This window comes from Mesoplodon densirostris, chromosome 16 (genome assembly GCF_025265405.1).
Source record: "Mesoplodon densirostris isolate mMesDen1 chromosome 16, mMesDen1 primary haplotype, whole genome shotgun sequence".
Lineage (NCBI taxonomy): Eukaryota > Metazoa > Chordata > Mammalia > Artiodactyla > Ziphiidae > Mesoplodon > Mesoplodon densirostris.
The window spans coordinates 34047930-34068440 of NC_082676.1; positions in this window are offsets into that span (position 1 = coordinate 34047930).

Below are 20511 nucleotides of genomic sequence, written 5' to 3' on the forward strand. Positions count from 1 at the left end.
ATGTTGGTAATTACCATGTTGGAGTGCGTGTAGCACCTGCTTCCAGGGCTAGCAGAACTGAAGCGATGCGCTATGTAATATTTATGTTTCCTGCAAAATTCACAGAATAATTGGTGGTGCTTGGCACTTGGTGTTGTTTTCAACAGAGGCTCCCAGCCTTGGCAGAATGAATGCCCCGTCCTAGCCTCTGCCTGAGGGTCAGGCCCAGCCTTGGAGGAATGGGGTGGGCGGGGGTCGGTGCGGGGGGTGGGGGGGGAGACTGTCTCACTGGTGCCCCCCTGGGGGGTTCAGGCCAGCGATGGGATTACAACCCCACTTAAAGATGCTCAGAAACACATTAGTCCTCCATGCATTCACTCAGAATCCTCACAACTGCCCTGTGTTGGTTGACCTTTATTGTTATTTATTTATTTAGTTAAGTCTTTATTGAATTTGTTACAATATTGATTCTGTTTCATGTTCTGGTTTTTTGGCCGCGAGGCATGTGGGATCTTAGCTCCCTGACCAGTGATCGAACCTGCACCCCCTGCCTGCATTGGAAGGCGAAGTCTTAACCACTGGACCGCCAGGGAAGTCCCATTGGTTGACCTTTATGATGTGCCTGCAGAAGCCGGAAGAAACAAGAGGGGAGGGGTGAAGATGGTAAAGGTTAAGGGGGGAGGGGTACCTAGACAACCCAAGGTTCTAGCGGCTCATCTTCCGCTCTCTTCTTCCTCCCTTCCTTCCTTCCTTTGACATTTAATAGGTACCTACTATATGCCAGGTACAAATAAAGATGCCAAATAACACGAACAAAGCCACATCCCTGCCCTTCTGAAGCTCACAGCCTAGAGGAGGAGGCTGTGAGTCACTCCCGAACCACGTGGACGTGTAAATTCACAATTGTGCTCCATGCTACGGAAGAACACTCAAGTTCTCCTCTGTTACACAAACATCTCAGAGTCCAGGGAAGCACAGGTTTTGATCTTCACTGGCCTAACGCCTATGTGGGTGCCGAGAAGGACTTTGGGCTTCTGGCATTCTGTCACTGCCACACCAAGTGTGTAAGTGCTCACATCTTTCATTCATTCCATTGCTTGATGAGTATTGGCCGTGGCAGCCCCTGTGCCGAGTGCTGGGGAGACAGACACGTAATGGGTGACTCTAACCTGCCAAGAAGACAGCCATGATGGAGGTGAGCTGGGGAGGGGGTGAGACCTCAGGCTTAGGGAGAAGGCTGCTGGGTGGTGGGGGCCCTGATCAGCAAGGAAACGAATGAGATCAAGCAAAGGCTGTGCATTCAGAGCCTCCTATAGCGAGTCAGCCCCTGTCACTGGTTTCTGGCAGAGACTCAGAAGCAGGTAGGGAAGCTTTACAGTGGACCAAAGGGGAGGTGCAGACATGCCCCAGTCGGCCTGGGGAAGCTGGGGGAGGCTCATGGAAGAGAGTATCTTATGTGATTTGTTTGGGGAGCATATTTGGCTTTCTCTGGTTGGCTCTAAATTGGAAGCAGGGACAATATTAGGGACGATGTCAGGGGATAAAGTCCTGGCTGTTTGGGGCTGGTTGAAGCAGATTGTGGTTTGCATGAGTTCTGCTTTTACAGATAGTCTGGCCGCTGTTGCTTGTGTTTCAGTCTCTCATCCCTGAATGCCACCTTAAAATGAGGTCTTCTTTCTGTCAGGAAGGCATGAGCTGAGTCTGGAAGGAGCAGGAGAGATGAGTTGTTCCCAGGAAAGGACATTCCAGGCAGAGGAAGAAATCTCCAATCTGATATTGTGCAAATGAATGAATGAATGAATGAGTGATCTAGCAAAGCTCCTTCATCCAACCAGCGTGCTTCCTTGCAAAATGAGAAGTTGGCTTCCTCAGTGACTAGGATATAATTTAGTTCCTAATGAGCTCTTGAGAGTGCTTCATAATTTGGGAGGCTCCGGTGGGCAGACTTGCAGCTGACGGCTACTTAGAGAACACATCATTTCTTTGGTGAGTTGACCAAGGATGGTGATTTACCAAAGTAAAAACTAATGAGAGGGGCTTCCCTAGTGACGCAGTGGTTGAGAGTCCGCCTGCCGATGTAGAAGACACGGGTTCGTGCCCCAGTCCGGGAAGATCCCACATGCCGCGGAGTGGCTGGGCCCGTGAGCCATGGCTGCTGGGCCTGCGCATCCGGAGCCTGTGCTCCACAACAGGAGAGGCCACAACAGTGAGAGGTCCGCATACTGCAAAAAAAAAAAAAAAAGCTAATGAGATTCCACAGTCACCAGGTTTTATGTGCAGCCATATAATGCCAGTGTAATTATACATGTGTATCCCTAAATTGGACCTAAAGCTGAAAAGGATGCTTTTGGTAGCAAATGCAAAAGAACAACAAAGTCATAAAAGATGCTCGGTGCCCAGCACGCATGCGTGAAAGCTGCTGTGATGGGGTGTCTGTTTCCACGAACTCCATGACCTGGAGTCTCTTTTGTTACTCCCCAATCTGACCCTTCCTTCTTAAAGTCAGGCAGTGCCCGAATCTTGGGGGTTTCTCCACATCTCAACTGCCAGTGTCCATGAAATCTCCATGCTGGCTAGGAGCATTTCTTGTACTTTTCGTGGCTTCAAGCCATGTTGTTGGTTAATCACAGAGCTTAAAATGTGATCAGAAAAGATCTCACTTTAGCCTTTCTAAGCTGACAATTTTGCAGAAGGCCCACGGAATGACATTTATTACATTAATTGTAAAACCCTTTTACTACCGGTTCTATCCACAAACATATAGAGCTGGCAGGGAGGAATTGGCAGTAAGCCTGCTCCCTCATCTGAGCCCAGTTTCTTCATCTGTAAATGAGGGATTTAGTCTAGGCTCTCTCTTTGTAAGATGCCCTAAAATTCTAAAACCCCGATTTACTCTTTAGGACATGACATCTGTAGCTTGTCTTAGGCCCACGTTGTATGAACGGATCTGGAATTTGGTGAAAAGTCTGAGAAACAGATTCCCAGAACATTTTGGCCACTCTGTGCTCAAATGACTCTGGGGGAAATGCTCTGAGTCAGGTTGACTCAGCCTGGCACTTGAGTAGACTCTGAAACACTGGAGAGTCTGTTTTGGGGATGAACTGGACCATTTGGGGCAGCCTTCTGTGCAGATTTCCCAGTGCCTTTTGTAGCTGATTTTGCAGAAGCAAGATCCTCCTGTGTCAGCTGCCCTCTGGGGAAGCTGTTGGGAGGGGGCCAGGCTGAGGAGTGTCTCTGAGGCCGTCTAGGAGGAGGCAGGCTGGGGTAACCTCACCAGCTGGATGGATTGGTTGGATAGATAGAGACAAGGAATTTTGGAGAAGGAAAGCAGTGTGAGCAAAGGCTTGTAAGTGGGAAAGGCCCAAGAACATTTTGGCCAGTGTGTCTACTTAGAGCAGAGGGTTCCCTTAAAGAAACAAGTCACAGCCAGACATTCCTGGGACACCCCTCAGGCCCAGGACCTTCCTCAAGGCAAGTGAAGGAAGAAGGGGAAAGTCTCCAGTGATCGACTCAAGATGCTGGGCCTGGTTAACCTGGAAGGAACCTGTTTTCAGGCATCCTCCCCCAGGAGGCCAATCTATGGCAGAAGTGGGGTTTGACGAGGAACTGGTCTCCTGGTTTTCTGGGGCCTACACCCCCCTCCAGCAGGGGGGGCTCCACCTGCACCAGCAAATTAATCCACTTCTGACTTTAGGTCCCTTTACCCCTACTCATCCCAGGATATGGCTCCAAGTAGCATCTGATAAGTAAATCGGTACAACCAGTTTAGAAAGCCGTCAGTACCTAGTAGAGTCTACCCCACCCCGTGGCCCAGCAATTCCACTCCACAAACGTGACGGAGTTTGCATGTGCCACCAGAGACTTGGGGAACCAGTGTTCACAGCAGCTTTTGCATGAATTTCTCCAAACTGGAATGAAGTCAAATGTCCATCAACAGCAGAATGCATGACATATGGTGGTACATTCACATGATTGGAAAAACCACTCAGCAATCACAAGGAAAAAAAGTACTAATAGACACAACAGCCCAGATGAATCTCACAGGCTAGAGGTTGAGCCGAAGAAGCCAAGCACAAGGCATCCAAACCGCAGGGTGATTATTTGAAATTCAACCACAGGTAAAGCTATTTCATGGTGATGGAAGCCAGAGTAGTGGTTGCTCTGGTGGGGTGGGGCGTGGGGGGATGCTGACTGGGTGGGGGGCATGTAGGGCCTTCTAAGGGCTGAAAACACTCTGTGTTTCCATCTGGGTGGTGGCTGCCTGATTGTATTTGTGTGAAAATTCATTGAGCTGCTCTCTTAAGGTCTGTGTGCACTTTGCTGTAGGTAAGTTAAAACTTGATAAAAACGGGGGGAAAAAACCACAACAGAATGGTGTATAGTGAGGGATTTTAACCTTTGCTCAAAGAGAGGTCTGGCCTTTGCCCTCGGCTCTTGGGAGGTGATCTCTAAGCCTTGGAATGTCCTGCCTGATAAGAGTGTCTTCATTTACCTGGGGGCCTTGGGCCATGCCAGTCTAAGAATGTCATTTAAGGTGGGGGCTTGGGGACACATGTGGTCAGCTTGACCTCCAGAGGGACTGGAGACTGAGGTCAGCCATGTGGGGAGACAACCATGTCCGTGTGATGGAGCCCAATAAAGACTCTGGACACCAAGGTTCAGGGAGCTTCCCTGGCGGGCAGTATACCACCAGGATACAAAATGTTGTTGCATGGTGTGACTGGGAGATGCTAGCACTGTCCTTACCTCTGCTGGATGGGGACAACTGGAAGCTAGCTCCATGTTTGGAATTTCTAGGACTCCGCCCATGAGGCTTTTCCTTTCACTGATTTGTGTCCTTTGCTGTAATAAAGCATGACCATGTATGTAACAGCTCTCAATGTGTTCCATGCATCCTTCTCATGAATTATCCAACCAGAGGGTGGTCTTGGAGACCACTGGTGTCAGAAGTGAGAGTGGTCTTATGGGCTGTTACTCCTAATGACTCTCCAAGGCTCACATCAAATACCTGGCCATGGAGCACATGGGGGAGGATTGGAGAACAGTCTCACAGGGCCCTTTCCAGGGAGGATCAGAGAGGGGTCCCATGGGGCCCTTTCCAGGGAAGATGGGGGAGGAGGGCCATGGGGCCCTTTCTAGCAACTACTCCTCTTCAGAAGCTCAGGTCGCTGCCATCTGGATCCCATTACAGAAACTCTCACTTCTCTGTGTTGATTTCGGCAAAAAACAGACCCATTTCTGTTGCACAGAGAGACGGACCCTCCTTGGACATGGCCCTTTGAGCTTCACCCTTTGGTTCCAGTTTCCTGCTTCTCCTCCCCAGTCACGTGTCCCGGGAGGAAAGAGAGCGTTTCCGAGAATCTCCCATCTGAAGTCAGTCTCCTTAGATCCCATCAGACATTCATCCTCAGGTACCCACAGAATCTGGAAAAGCAAATGAGGACTGGAGATAATTTATTGGGAGGACTGTAGATAGCAAACGATTATGTGTATCTCTTGGTTTGTTTTCCAAATCTGGTCACCAGGCCAAAGAAGCATAATTAATTTCTTGGTTCCAAAGAGACAATTTCACCCATGATACACATCTTTAATTAGCCCAACTCAATTGTGCTCCAGTACTTTATTTCAGGGAGCTGGACGCTGACACGTTAATGGAAGATGGTGCCAGACTCTGGGGTAAGAATAAACATGATAATAAAGGTCTGAAATGAAAGTGGTTACTTACACAAGATAAGCACTTGGTTTTCATTCTAGAAGTGAAATAATCAGTTGTGTATCTAAGAGAGAAATGCAAATGGGTAAAAAGCGGAATAGAATCCATTAGGACAAAGATGAGGAAGGTAAAGGGGTTTAGGGACTGTCCTTAGTAAATCTCTTGAGGGTATGTTTTGCAGATGGTGGAAAATCCAATACAAACTAGCTTGAGCTAAAGAAGATTTGTTATCTTATGAAACGGAAGAGTTCTGCAGCAGGCTGTCCGAGCAGGCTCTGACCTAGTTTCTCTGCTGTTCTCTCATCTTCCCTCCTCTGCTTGTTGGCTTATTCCTCATGCCGGTGTCCGTCATGGTCACAAGATGGCTGCCATGAGACTTGCAGTTGCAGGTGTCATCCTTCTCCTGGCGGGGGCGGGGGGAGAGGATGCAGAGGGTGAGCAAGAGAATAGCTTCCCACAACCCAAGTCAAAGTGTTCCATGCTCTGCTCTGATTGGACCAACCTGGCTGGGACCTGATTGGCATAGGTGGCTGGCCCAGATCCGTACTAACTCAAGAGACTACACCAGGAGAAGCAAACACTGAGTGTGGTTAGAAGGGAGGGCTGTACTGATAGCGACAGCATTTAGGGACACAAAATGATAGGATAATCTGAGGAGTGCTTACCAGAGACTTGTCAAAGGTGTGAGCAGGGGTTAGGAAAGCCAGGAGGCTGAGGCAGTGCCCTGGGCCCCATGATTGCCCAGAGGCCTGTGGGTGCAGGGGACAGCCATGGTCACTGAGATTGACCCCATAGAACCTTGAGGGGAGAGGGCCACTGGCCCTGGTCAAAGGCAGCAGCCAGCCTGTGCTGACTCTGCCGAAAGAGAGCAGAGGATTCCATGCACAGATACCCCTCCCCTCCCTCCATCACCTGCTGGGCTCCCCATCCATGAACCAAATGAGAAGCCAGAAGGTAGGGAGACAATAGGTGTGGCCACACAGGGCAGCCCTGGGCAGAGAGCAGCATGGAAGAACACAGAAGAGGGTCCAGAGGCAGGAGAGGGAATCCCACACTCTAGCAGAGTGGCCCTGGGCGCAGGGTGGCAACGCAGCTCCTGGCTGCATCCCCCTGGAAACTACAGGACCAGACAAACTGTCAACAAGGGATCAGCAAGCCTGTTGGTCCTGATAGGTGAACGCTCTAGGACCAATAGAAGTTTGCTCTCCTAATCAAAAAGTTGCCACCGTGACACATAAAGACAGATCAGCTTTCAAATCGTGGGTCTGCCATTAACCAGCTTTGTGAAATAGAACTTCACCTCTTTACACCCTGCTTCTTCATTCATAAGGAAGGGTGGATAATACAACCAATGGGATTGTTAGGGGCATTAAGTTGGATAATGTATGTAAAATGCCTGGCATGTAGTAAGTGCTCAATACATGATGTTATTACTTTCTATTGTGATACTTTGTGATACATTCACATTGTGATACAATGGGATATGCAGCCCATAAACCCTAACGATACTGAGGATATGCAGCCCTGCCCTCTGATTTTTTTTTAACATCTTTATTGGAGTATAATTGCTTTACAATGGTGTGTTAGTTTCTGCTGTATAACAAAGTGAATCAGTTATACATACACATATATCCCCATATCTCCTCCCTCTTACGTCTCCCTCCCACTCCTCTAGGTAGACACAAAGCACCAAACTGATCTCCCTTGCACTGTGATTTTTTGACAGTTTCTCCAAAGAGGTGGCATCTAGGCTGGGCCAGGATGGATGAGAAGGAGTTTCCCATATAAGTTTCCCTTATAACGCCATTATAAGGAAGATATTTATCTGCACCTTGATGACATCACTATGTTGCTCAAACACCTGCTATGACTCTCTATGTCCTGCCAGAACAATTCTAAGACTGTGCAACTTGAGGTTCTCCATCTGTCCAGACTATCCCCATCCATGGGGAAGCTGTGCTTAGACCCATCCAGGTAGTTCTGGACAGTTGAAAGGACCCCCTCACATTGCCATTCTCTCAAATCAATAAATCCCTCCCGCTCACTCTTCAAGACTCCAGGAGCCTCTCCTGATCTGTCCGGCCCTGTTCCCACATCCACACATCCCTCCCTCATCAGATTACTGCTGTCTGCTGTCTTCTACATAGGATTTCCTGGAGGTGGGAACTCAGAACCCTGGTACACAGCCTTGTACACAGTAGGCACTCCATAAATGTTGGTTGAGCAAATAAACCATGGTTTGCAAATCAATAAATTAATTAATAATTTAATCTTTTATTAGTTGTAGATGACAATTTTTCCAGAGTCTCAATTTCCCCATTGGTAAAACGGACAAAATATCTCTTAGGGGTTATTATGAAGGATTAAATGATATGAGATCACACATGTAATACATAAGACCCATCACAGGGGCTCAATAATGTGTGTTTCCCTTGACTCCCCTAAAAAAAAGTAAATTATGTGAAAGCAGGCCCCGTGTTCTCCTAATGCTTCTTTAAAGTCAGTTTTATTGAGGTGCAATTTATATCCAATAAAATGCATGTATTTTTGTTTAGTGAGTTTTGACTGTATATACACATATAATTACCACCCTAGGGCTTCCCTGGTGGCGCAGTGGTTGAGAGTCCGCCTGCTGATGCAGGGAACACGGGTTCGTGCCCCAGTCCGGGAAGATCCCACATGCCGCGGAGCAGCTAGGCCCGTGAGCCGTGGCCGCTGATCCTGCGCGTCCGGAGCCTGTGCTCCGCAACGGGAGAGGCCACAACAGTGAGAGGCCCACGTACCGCCAAAAAAAAAAAAAAAAATTACCACCCTAATCAGGATACAGAATATTTCCATCACTACAAAATGTTCCCTTGCTGAGCTCCTTCCCAGTCTAAACACACTCCTAACACCAGGTTGCAGCCAACTATTGATCTGCTTTCTATCAAAATGCAGTAGATTTCTCTTTCCTAGAGTTTCATGAAAATCTAGTCATCCTGTAGGTACTCCTACAGAACTGGTTTCTTTCACTCACCTCAGTATTTTTAGATCCATCCATGTGGTTGCATTCCTTTTTAAGACTGCATAAGATTCCATTTTCACAGATGCATGACAATTTGTAAGTCTATCTGTTCACTTGTGGATGGACATTTGAACTGTCTCTGATTTAGGCTATTATGAATAAAGTTTTCATGAACATTCACACACAGGTCTTTGTATGGACATATATTTTCATTTCTCTTAGGTAAATACCTGGGAGTGAAATCACTGAGTTGTGTGGTAAGTGTATGTTTAACTTTATAAGATAGACTGCTAAACTGTTTTCCAAAGTGGTTGTACCATTTTACACCTTGACCAACAACATATGAGAATCTTAGTTGCTCTAGCTCCTTGTTAACATTTGTCATTGTCAGTCTTAAATTTTAGCCACTCCAGCAGCTATATAGTAGCATCTCATTGTGATTTTACATTGCAATTCCCTGATGACTAATGATGTTCACCATCTCTTCGTGTGCTTATTGGCCATTCATGTATCTGCTTTTGTAAAGGGTCTGTTCAAATCTTTTGTCTACTCCTAATGCTTTTGAAACCTGCCTCCCACGTAAATCAAAAAAGCCTGATGTCACTTTCCCAGCTTCCCTTGCAACTCAGTTGTAGTCATGTGATCTAGGCTTGACCAATCAGATGCACCCAGCCCAATCTGTACGTTGGGAGCTGATGGTTGGAACAAGTGAGACCAGTTCCCATTTTAGCTTCAGTGGGAACAGTAACTGCCATGGTACCAGTGGACACACCCGGAGGCCAGTGACCTGTGTCAAACATGGAAGTGAAGGCCAGCCTCCTAGATTTCTGGGGGGTCCAGCAGCAGGGGCCTCACTAAGCGAGGCCTGTAGCTGACTCTGAACCAGCCTCCCCATGTCCTGCCTATGATCCTGGAATCACCCAACCTCCTCTTCTTCTTTCATCAGCCACATCCGCCAAGTCCATTTCTATCCTCCCAATCAGGGCACAGCATTGAACACACGGTAGGTTGGGTTGTGAATGAGTCCCAGTGGAGAACTGAATCTGTCAAATTCCTGGTGTAGTGGGAATGCCCAAGATTGTGACTTTCTTGGTCAGAATGAGAACCGCCGAATTAGCACGCTGCCTGTCACTGCAGCCATTACAGGCTTGGCTTGCTTTCAACTTCTTTGCCAAAGGGCTCAACAATAAAAGACACTGTCGAAAATGAAATCTTATAATTGCCTTTTTTTTTAAGAGGGCTGTCTTCCAAGGCCTGGATCTCTGCCCTCATTTGTGTTTGGATTTGGGAAATCAATACAGCATCATAAGTATTTATTTTTAATAATCTGATAGCATGCAAATACATTTTCCATTTTCCAACTTCTTTCCCTTCACTAACCTTTGTGCTCCTGACAAAATAAGAACAAGCAAACAAAGGCTCACTAACTGAAAATGCAGCTGTGTGGGTTTGTCCAGGATTTGTCCTTTGGGAATTGCTGGAAGGTTCAAAGTTATAGACAGTGCACTTGGCACAGTCCTTAAGGACTTGTGGGAGAGCACTTCCCAGGGGTGGGCTCAGGTTTTGCCAGATCTGAAGCATATATGATTTGGGGGGGAGGGGTGTCTCTCTTTAAAAAGAGAAGACAAAATACCGTGAATAATTAGGAACAGGTGTTGGGATGGTCCCTTGCAAAGGAGAGGGCTGAAGCCTGAATTTCATTAACTTCTCAGTATGTCTGTTTCTAGCTACCACAGCTATTCTTCAAACAACAGCAACAAATTCTTGATTCTGATGACGGGCCAAGGTTCACCTTTCAGTAGGCCCAGGTTTTAACTTTCCGTCCCTTGCTTCTTCCAAGGTGGGATGGGGGAAATCCAACACCTCTGGCCATGTCTTCTGACCAGCTGTGTGTTTTTAATCATCTCTTAATAACTTTGATGTCCGGGACAAATGAGTCTGTTTGCTTCCTATGTTGGTGGTCTACCATTAGGCTAACAGCCCCCGAGGCTCTGGGCTTCCTCCACTTTGCCCTGATCCCCAAACAACAGTGTTTACTAGGGAACACAGATTTCGAGAGCAAGGACGAGTTACATACTTGTACAAGTGGCACCACGGGGTCACTCCAGCTCATTCTCAGCCCAGACACCTCCATCCTGCCCTCCCCAGTAATCGCTCCATCTATCGGGATGGGGGTCAGGCAGGTCCTCTCTTAGGCTCCTACGCTGTCAGCTCTTTGTTTCAGAACAAGTTTTGCTTGTGCAGAAAGAGGCCCTGAAGCTGTCTCACAGCCTCAGATGACACCTCACCCTCCACTCTGCTTATATTCTGCAGCACAGGCCTGGCCAGTACAACGTGAGGAGGCAGTGAGGACCCTGCCAGATACTGCAGACGTGGAGAGTAGCTAAAGTTAGTGTGGCTTCCTCACCACCAGGAGAAGCAGGCGGAGGGAGCCTCACCACGAGACTTGTTCCATGACTTAACATCAGGGGAGAGAGACGGAGGCAGAGGAGGGTGTACAGCATGATGATGCATTTGGAGATTGTGTGTAGCCTCAGATACAGTTACAGTGAGGCAGACTGTATGTTCCAAAGAGAGCTGCAACACTGTCCCACGAGCTCTTCTGCATTGTGACTTTGCCACTCCCCCGCCAAGGGCCGGGGTTCTAAAAGCCCATGGCTAGCTGGGACCTCTCAGTTATTGACCCTTTCCTGGTCCCAGCATGGTGTTCTGGGCGCTGTGGTGGTCTCCACCCCACCCACAGCCCTGCCCTGCAGGGGATGCCCTGTAATCCCAAAGTTTGCCTGACCGGCCAGTGTCATATTGGGCATGGCAACCACCAACAGGATGTTCACCCTCAAAAGGACCTGCTTCCCCTTCCAGGAATTGTAGGAAGATGGCAGAGTAGGCAGGTGTTGAAGGCCAGCCTCCTGTGTCAACACCTGCCCCTGATTCGGGGGCTTTAAAAAACAACAACGACAAATTTATTGAGATATAATTCACACACCCTACCATGTACCTACTTGAAGTATACAATTGATGATTTGGGGTATATTACACTTTTCAAATTTTAAAAATGGTGATAACATATATATACCATAAAATTTACCATTTTAGCCATTTTTAGGTGTACAATTCAGTGGCATTAAGTACATTCGTAATGCTGTGTAACTATCACCACTATCTATTTCCAAAACTTTTTCATTACCCCAAACGGAAAACTCTGTATATAACCAATAAGTTCCCATTCCCTCCTTCCTCAGACTTTGGTGGCCTCAAATCTACCCTCTGACTCTATGAATTTGCCTATTCTAGATATTTCATCTAAGTAGAATCGTAGGGAATGTGGTCTTTTGTGTCTGGCTTCTCTCACTTGGCATCATGTCCTCAAGGATCATCCGTGTTGTTGTGTGAGTCAATACTTCATTCCTATTTAGGGCTGAATAACATTCCATTATATGGATGGACCACGTTGAGTTTATCCATCATCCATCGGTGGCCACTTGGGTTGTTTCCACCTTTCACGTCACTGTTTTTTTTCCCAAGAGTGTGTTTCTCTTTTCAGATACAAAATACCTTTTCCTTGATCAGGATTCAAAGTCTGTCCAGGGGACATTCCAGGTCTGGAGTAGAGGGTAGGATGAGGAAGAACAGCTGTGGATGGAGATGGAGGATGGAGGAAAGATGGCCCGCACTTTTCAGCATGGCCGGTGGTTAGACCCTGTCACTTACATGGACTGGGGGTCAATCCCATGTTCCAATCTGGGCCAGCCCCTCACCATCTCTGGGGCTGGGTTTCCTCATATAATGCCTTCATGTGGGATGCTGCCAGGAGGAAATGGGAATTACTGGTAAAGCACTAGCCTGGTGCTTTATGATTATTATTATTAAAGGATCCCATCTCAATCTCCACCTCCTCCAGGAAGCCTCCTCTGGCTGCATCCACCACAGGGACCACCCTCTCCTAAAAGCCACAGCGTTTGTTGGCTGCAGCCCTTGTTCCTCTCTTCATCATGGCTGCCTTATTTTATTCCACATTTCATCAGCTGCATGTAGAAAATGCTAATTCTGTGGGCTGGCCTCCAGGGGACGGACAACACACAAGCTCTGAATCTGTGATGAAGCCATCCCGCCTTTGATGGAGGCAGAAGATGAAACGCAGGCTACTGCGAATCCCGAGGAGATGGGGGCTGGCATGCAATATTTCAACAGCCCTTTCATGAAAGGCAGCTACCCAGGCTCTTATCATTGAGGCTGGAGAAAGTCAGACTTGATTTCCAAACTCAGGCTGATGTTTGGGTCCATTTCGTGTTTAAAATACTCATTTCTACTGCCTTGATATTTTAATTCATTGCCTTTCAAGTTTTACAAGCCCAAAGTGCTATCATCAGGTACTCTCTTGGGAGGCTGGGCACAGGAGGTGGGGACTCAGCACATCCTAAGAGGGAATTTGACTGTCGCTGTGAGGTCAGGAAAGCTGACCCCTCTGACATGGAGAGGGGTGATACCGAGCTCTGGTTTGCACAAAGCCCAAGCTAGGTGTTGAAATACGTAAAGTGGATTCAGGGCAGCACACTCTTCTTCCTCCCTCCCTTCCCCCTCTCTTTTTCTCCTTTCTTTCCACTTTTTCTAAAGGAGATATAGCTTTTGATAAAGTGGACAGACCTAAGTGCACAGCTCAATGAATTTTTATGTGTGTGCCCCATGTAACTGCCACCAGATTAAGATGTAGAACATTTGTCACCCCAGAGGGACTCCTATGTCCCTTCTCAGTCAGCATCCCCAAAGGTAACTGCTATCTTGACCTCTATTGCCTAAGATTTGTCTTCCCTGGTTTTCAACTTCATATAAGTGAAACTTTACAGCATTTCTGGTGCTGGCTACATCTTAATAGGAGAAGCCATGTCAGATAGGTACTTATCAACAAAGGTGACTGCGTTTAGATATAAAAACTGTACATGTAATTTGCCATGTATCACATGTTTGAGAATGAAATACAGGAATTTTTAGAAATCTGCTGCCCTTTGGGAGTTCCCTGGTGGTCCAGTGGTTAGGACTTGGTGCTTTCACTGCCGTGGCCCCCAGTTCAATCCCTAGACAAGGAACTAAAATCCTGTAAGCTGCGGGGTGCGGCAAAAAAAAAAAAAAAAGAAAAAAAAGAAAAGAAATCTGCTGCCCTTAGAGCATCACATCTTTTCTGGAACAAGCTTAGCATACTGGAAGTCAACAAGCCAACCTATTTCAAACATAAACAAGTATGAATCTTCCGTTTAGCTGAATTGTTATTACAATTACAAAAAAGAACCATAAACCTTAAGATTTGAGCTTCTTTCTCAAATGTATTTTAAAAATCTCAAACCAAATGACATTTTAAGTAGGAAAAGTTTAATTTTCCCATAATTTGGTGATCATCGATCTCTGTGGCTCACAGACAAATGCTCATTAGCCGTTCCATAATAAGTTGGAGTCAAAGTTTATCGCTTACATTAAACATGCAAATTAAAGGAAAGAGTTGATTTCCTTTTAAGAGAATACTCCATATGCCACACCAAAATTACAGAAATAATTGGGAGTGTGAGAAATACTGTTTAATGGTTACTGATGTTCTGCCATGAAACAAAATCCTTTTACTGAATTGTGTTTTGGGGAATCTAGCCGACCCTTTGACACCAGAAAGAAGGATTTTCCATAAATAAAACCTGCAGGTCAATTTCACTTAGTGATGAGTGATTTCTTTCCCATGCCATTGGATTATTAATAGCTGGGGTTTGTGTTTCATCTCAAGGCAGGAAATTAATCACATCATGTACAGGACTTCATGTAAAGAACTACTTCATGTGGTCCCCATTTATTTCAAAAAGGAAAATGTAGTTAAGCATTTAAATTAAATAAATGGATTGACGTTACAGCACTTACTAAGGAATGATTCTGTCATACAGCAAAGAGAATGCATTAAAGATACAAAGAGCTGTTTCTCAGTTTAAGCGTATAGTGTTTCAAAATTCAGGAAATGACTTTTGTGTTCTGCTGAGATTTCAATTTCAAAATTAGCAGAACCAACCCACAATACAGGTAAAGATGTTTGTTCACTTTCACCAAAGCATAACATTTTGGCAAAATGATCCACTTCTCTGTAATGCAACAAAAGCAGGTTTCTTGTTAGAGTTACATATTATGTTACTGATCATTTTCATTATATCATATCATTTACATATCAAATCCAAGCACATAGTTTCGTGTGGCAGTTGAAAGAAAAGTCAGAAATTACTGAATTTAACACAACAGGATAATTATACTATGAAAGGTGAATTGTCTTATTCTGAGGTTGGTCCAAAACTAGGATCAAGCATTTGAGGCAAAACAATCTTTGAGAATTCTCCCTTGAGGCTGTTTATCACACCAATAACAAGTTAGATCAGGCTCATTTTTAAATATTGTCTTCATGTGAAGAATGGAAATCCTTTCCACAAAACTCATCCCAGCTGATATCTGTTTTTTGCTTTCTTCCAAGATCCTCATTCGATAGCTGCTTTCTTCAGAGAGGGCAATTTGAGCATGAGTAAGAAAAATAATTGTAAAGATAGAAATAACTAATGATTTTGAAAGTTGGTAAATAAACAGGAGGAAAAATCAAGCATTCATCTTGCCTTTTCTGAATAAATGCTTTCTCAGACTAGCCAAATAGTTAGAGGCATTTTCTCTTTGTAGAAATCTTCCAGCTAATAAATGCAGAAGAAAGCACAAATTTATAGTATCACTATACTGCAAGCTAAGCAGTATGATATGATCTTTTTTAGGTCATATCATTATGTGATCTAAAAAAGAGGCCATCAAACATAAAGCATGTCCCTGATGGGAGGACACACTGTCCCCCATGAAGTGGTCTTGCCCAAAACAGCCTGATTCTGGCAGGTCTTTGGATTTACCTGATTAGATTAAATACAGGGGACAGAGGAACAGGTTACAGGACACCACAGGGCTGCAGTCGGCAAAATCCAGACTAGGGGGAACCCAGGGGAACCCAGGACAACCAGCGACTTGGTTTCTTTGATGAATAAATCCCAAAGCAGGGGGTGGGGGGGAAGATAAGAAGAGAGCTCGAAGGAGGGGAAATCTTCTAGAATCAGAGACTTAGGTATGATCCAGTTGTGTGGACTTGACATGGATTCTGATGCAGACTGTAAAATATATAAATATAAATACATATTTATATAAACAAATATAAATATATATTTATATAAACAAATGTAAATATATATTTATATCTAAAATATATATAAATGTGTATATATATATATACACATTTATAAGACAATTGGGGAAATGAGAAATTTGAACACTCAAGATATCTGATGTGGGCTTCCCTGGTGGCGCAGTGGTTGAGAGTCCGCCTGCCGATGCAGGGGACACGGGTTCATGCCCCAGTCTGGGAAGATCCCACATGCCGCGGAGCGGGTGGGCCCATGAGCCATGGCCGCTGAGCCTGCGCGTCCGGAGCCTGTGCTCCGCAGCGGGAGAGGCCACGACAGTGAGAGGCCCGCGTACCGCAAAAAAAAAAAAAAAAAAAAAAAAAAAAAAAAAAGATATCTGATGATATTACGGACTTATAGTTAATTTTTAAGTGTGATTATGATAATGGGACTATGTTTTTTAAAAGCAAGTCCTTATCTTTTAGAGACACACACTGAAATAGTTACAGATGAAAGGTGATGCCTGGAGTCTATTTCCAAACAGCCCAGTGGGGGAAGGGTGGGTGTGGTATGTGGGCAGAGTTGAAACAGAAGTGGCCATGAGTTGGTTACTTATTGAAGCTAAGAGGTGGGGACATGAGGGTTTACTTTCTCTCTTCTTATTTATATTTGAAAATTTCCATAATAAAAGTTTTCTTGTAAGAAGTTCACAGACCAGTAATGACTTTTTCACCAAGCTCAGAAGTAAATTTTTTAATTGGCTTGCTAGAAATATCTGATCAACAACAAAGGACTTTCTTCTGGGAAAAAATTTGATTTTTTCTCCCCAGGGAAAAAATATATGTTTAATATTTTATGTTTATTAAATAACATATATATATATGAGGACCTTAGTCCTAATGTTTACACCCCCCTTTGCAATAATTTTACTGGAATGCTTCTACTCCCTTCACTGGGATCCCTGTGCTGTTTCCCATGATGCCTCAGCCCCCTTTTAGGTACTGCCCTTTCCAAACCCTCTCAGCTGCTTCTCAATTAGTATTTGACTGTTCTGGGCTTCCCTTCAGCCCCTTCATGTGTCACTGAGGCCAACTCCATCCCTGGCCACTAAGGCTTTATTAATTACAGTTGTGCATCCTGGTTCTTGAAGGTGCGGTTTATAACTGATTCTTGCATTAACTGAAGCCGTGGCTATAAAAGAGCTGCTAGTGGGTCAAGATGCATTGTTGCCTCTGCAGGCTCCGCTGCAGAAAGGCTGAGCTTTGTACTAAAAAGCACGTCCCTTTGAGTTGAGGGGCCAGTGTTCCCATGGGACCTGGGCATCTGTCCAATTCATCAAACCAACCTGACTTGGGTGCCCAGGAGTTGCGATTTTTGCACTGCGTGTGTTGAAAGGGCTTTCTGTTCAAAGACATGCCCTGAAGTTGAGGTCCAGTGGCACCAGCAGCCTGGGAAGTGTCTGGGGACCTGGCGCACAGTGGGGCTGAGAGCCCTGCTCCTCGTTGACACCCACTGACTCTGCCTTCATAAGGAGGACTGAGGTCACAAGCACCTCCTGGGATTTGAAGGGTCCTCCACTGCCAGCCTGGCCCTCTGTCTGTGGCAGCTGCTGCAGGAGGAACCTGGACCCAGAAGCACCCTGCTGGGGAACAGAGGGGAGTCAGCCCTGACACAGAGCCTTTCTGAGCCTCAGTTTTCTTGTCTGTAGAATGGGGATAATAAGGGTACCTACCTACTGATATATTAGGGGCTGCCATAACAAATTACCACAAACTTAATCCTGGGGTGGTTTAACATAACAGAAATTTATTCTCTCATGGTTCTGGAGGCCAGAAGTTCAACATCAGTTTCACTGGCCTAAAATCAAAGTGACAGCACGACCATGCTCCCTCTGGAGGCTCTAGGGGAGAATCTGTTCCTTGCCTCTTCCAGCTTCTGATGGCTCCTGCATTCCTTGGCTTGTGGCAGCATCCCTCCAAGGTCTGCCTCTGTGGTCCCATGGCCTCCTCCTCTTCTGAGTAAAATTTTCTTCTGAATCCCTTTTATGGGGACACTTTGGGGAGCATGATAGGAATGCAGACTCCTTACGCTTACTTCCAGAGATTCTGATTCCTTAGTTTGGGGCAGGGGGAGGGCATGGTGCAGGAGTAGGAATCTGCATTTTTAAAGCAGCTCAGACTGAACTGGGAGATGCTGCTAGAGGATATCCAGAAGCCTGTGTCCAGACTTCTTTCTGTTCAGCAAGGAGTGTAGCTTCTGCACCTGCTGTACAGCTGGGTCCCACAGCCTTGGGGTCAGACTGTGGACCCTCGGCCTCCCAGAACACATCCATCAAGATCCATGTGTCTGGGACCCACGCCTGCTGTCAGAGGCCGGGTTTTCCCAGCAGCAGAGCCTGAGTCAAAGGTGCAGTGCAGCTGGTCTATTAGTTGCCTGTGTCTGCTGTAACAAATGACCACAAGCTTGATGCCTTAGAACACCCGAAAATTATTCTCTCACAGTTCTGGAGGCCAGGGATCAGTATCACTGGGCTGAAATCATGGTTTCATTGGGCAGAGCTGCATTCCCCCTGAAGGCTCTAGGGGAGCATCTCTTCCTTGCCCCTTCCAGCTTCCAGGGGCTGGTATTCCTCTGCTGATCTCTGCCTCTGACTTCGTGTCCCCTTCTCTCCTGCCTGCCTCAGATCTCCATCTGCCTCCCACCTATAAGGACACATGTGATTGTATTTAGGGCCCACTGGATAATTCAGGATAATCCCCCCGTCCCAATATCCTTGACGAAATCACATTTACTAAGATCCTTTTCCTTGTAAGGTCACAGTTACAGCTTCCAGGGATTAGGACCTGATATCTTTGGGTGGCCATTAACCTCATAAACTAGGAGTGAGGATTCTTTGAGTTAGCACATGTGAAATGCTTAGAAACTGCTCCCAGCACTTTGAAATCTCCATCTATCGTTCCCATTGTTCCAGGCAGCCCAGGGAATTGGAATCTGATACCTTAGCCTGGCCCCGGAAGCCATGCTCTGAATTTCCCCCAGCTCCCTCTTCCCCATGCTTGGCTCATGAGCCCCCTGTCCTTGGGGCTGGGAGCCTCACCATTGTCTACTGGAGCCTGCTTCATGCAGCCCCCAGGAGATGAAGGGCCATCTCATATACAGACACCCGTTCCTACCTGTGATAAAGCAAAAACGTCAACCAGATTTTGTTGGAATAAACATCTTCTGAAGCAATGAAGCTTGCCCTTTGAAACGCCTATGTGTTTAGACCTTCCATGGAAATGTTTCTGGAATGTGTTACGTATTCCCCAATAGTTTCGGGACTGTAGCTCAGTCTTTTGTAGCTGACACAGTGATTCTCGTCACATGATTCTTGCTGTGCACACCTGTCACTGGACCAGCCTATGAGAGGGAGAGGTGGTGAATGTCTGCTCTAAGCTGAAAGCGCCAGGTGCATGTGACACTGGGTTCTGATTTTGAATTTCCCTGTCTCCTCCCTCCTGCTCCAGGGTAGCTATTGTTTTCATCTGTAGGTATCCCTCCTGCAGGCAGACATTCCATCTCCCTTGCTCCCCACCCCCCATTTTATTTTGCTGCTTCTAGTAGCTGTGGGCTGGGAAGCAAGATAACTGAAGCTTGTTAGCACTTTTTGCAAAAACAAAAAAAAGAGTTAATAGTGTGGATGTAAGAGTCTGAACCATTCTCCAGGACTATTGTTATTATTATTGTTTGTTTATGTACCATCCTCCACCAACGCACAGAATTTGAAACATTTTGTATACTTTCACATATGTGTAATTGACATCTAAAATATTTCATAAATGCAAATGGTTGCATTTCTTATGCATTGTAAATATTGACATTTTAAAAAGAAAACTTGTATCACTCTTTTAAATGTATCCAATGAAGTCTAAAGGCCATGGTAATTTGACGCCTATCATTCATTTAGAAGGTACACGGACAAACTCTATTCTAACAAAAATTTTGTAACTTTCATGTCTCTCCTTGAATTCACTTCCACTCCATTTCCCCCACTGGCATTGTATTCTAATGTAATATATTTTAATGCTTGAAAGTATTTTATTAATCACCCTATTATAATTCTCTCTACAGAACCCTAGAAGTTAAAATTACATTTTTAAAATTACCTGTGACCATAAAGCTCTGGAGTTAAAAAAAGTTTTGATTTCTAGTTTGAGCTAACAGTGCAGTTATGAGTAGCCAATCTATCAAAACCAATTCACTACACATTTTTATAAATAATTATTAAGCATAAAAATAAAATTTTGTTAGAATTGCATCTCTTAATGAGATAGATGGGGCTGTCTTTTTCTTCCCCCTGCAGTTAATTCATGAATCCAGGGATTTCTCTTGCTATGATGAGCCAGAATTCAGAATCAATTTTCCTATTTTTTTAATGTAAGCTTTAAAAAATATACTGGTCCATAAAATAAGAGGATGGGAATGGAAGGGGTTTTGTTCAATGATTTGAACTCCTTCAGAGTCATGTGCCGAAATGAACATAATGATCCATCATCAAAAACACTTCCATCAGCCTACAACTTCAATTGGCCTTTTTAAAATTGGACTGAAAGCTCAGTATTGGAAACACCCTGATTTGCACCTGTTTTCCCTCTGTACTGAGTAGG